Source organism: Galeopterus variegatus, unplaced genomic scaffold (assembly GCF_000696425.1).
Source record: "Galeopterus variegatus unplaced genomic scaffold, G_variegatus-3.0.2 Scaffold2471, whole genome shotgun sequence".
NCBI lineage: Eukaryota > Metazoa > Chordata > Mammalia > Dermoptera > Cynocephalidae > Galeopterus > Galeopterus variegatus.
In genome coordinates, this window is record NW_007728582.1 from 182,334 (window position 1) to 183,777 (window position 1,444).

Genomic DNA, 1,444 nt, shown 5'->3' on the forward strand with positions numbered 1-1,444 from the left:
GTCAAAGCATTTCCATTTCAACCCCCTCAAATAACACACATATTTCCGTAATTATGCATTCACATATTGGTTAAGAAGAAACATCTAAGGAAATCTTAATAAGAAATAAAAGGTGGAGGGGGTGTGTTTTTGAAAGTCAACGTAGATTTAAGAATATCACCGATTTGAAAGTCAACATAGATTTAAGAATATCACCGGGAATTCACAGAAGTGGAAGTATTAATGGCTAATAAAATTGCTTGACCTGATTAATTCTCATGTAAGTAGGAATTATAATAGACAGTGAGATACTGTGATTTTTGCAAAACAGTGTGGCAAAAATTCAAGACTGTCCATATCCAAGTTGGAGAAGTAGGTTCTCTCCTATACACTGATACATTGATATAATTTTGGGGGGATGGCAACTTGGCAGTATCCATCTTTATTAAAAGTTCATGCTTTTCGGGCCAGCCCGGTGGCACACTGCTATAGTGCGCCGCTTGGAAAGCGCGGCGGCGCTCCCTCCGAGGGTTCAGATCCCACATACAGACCGGTTCCCGCTCACTGGCTGAGCAAGGTGCGGGAGCAACGCCGAGGGTTGCGATCCCGTTGCCGGTAAGTTGCGATCCCATTGCCAGTCCTAGTCCGGTACGGGGGCGACACTGAGGGTTGCGATCTGTTGCCGGACACGGAAAAAGACAAAAAGGAAAAAAAAAAAAAAGTTCATGCTTTTCATTGAAATCGTCATGTCAAAGGGATACCTGCACTCCCATGTTTATCGCAGCTCAATTTACAATAACCATGAGTTGGAATCCACCTAAATGTCCATCATCAGATGACCGGATAAGGAAAATGTAATATATATATACACAATGGAATATTACTCTGCCATAAAAAAGAATGAAATACTGCCATTTGCAGCAACATGGATGAACTTAGAGAAAATCATGTTAAGTAAAATAAGCCAGGCTCAGAAAGAGAAATAACACATGTCCTCACTCACAAGTGGGAGCTAAAAGATAAACAAATAAATAAAAAAGAAAGAAAGATACAATGATCACAATAATACATTGAACTTTCAAAAGGAGAGAACAGAACTGAGGTTACCAGAGGTGGGAAAGGGGGAGGGGGTGGGGGGTAAGAAAGGAATAGGTAGAGGGACACAAAAAATGATTACATTGTGTGATGCTGAATATACTAATTATCCTGATTTGAGCACCACATATGGCAGGTAGGTATTGATATTCAGCTCTGTACCCCACAGATATGTACAATCAACTATGTTACAATAAAAAATTTTTTAATTTAATTTAAATTTAAAAAAAGAAAGAAAAAAGTTAAAATGCCCATAAACTTGAAAAAAAAATTCATGCTTTTCAAACAGCAACTCACTGTCAGGTGTCTGTCCTTGTTTCCATCTGTCCTAGAGAATTATCCAAGTTTGTCCACAAAGCAGCAAAGAATA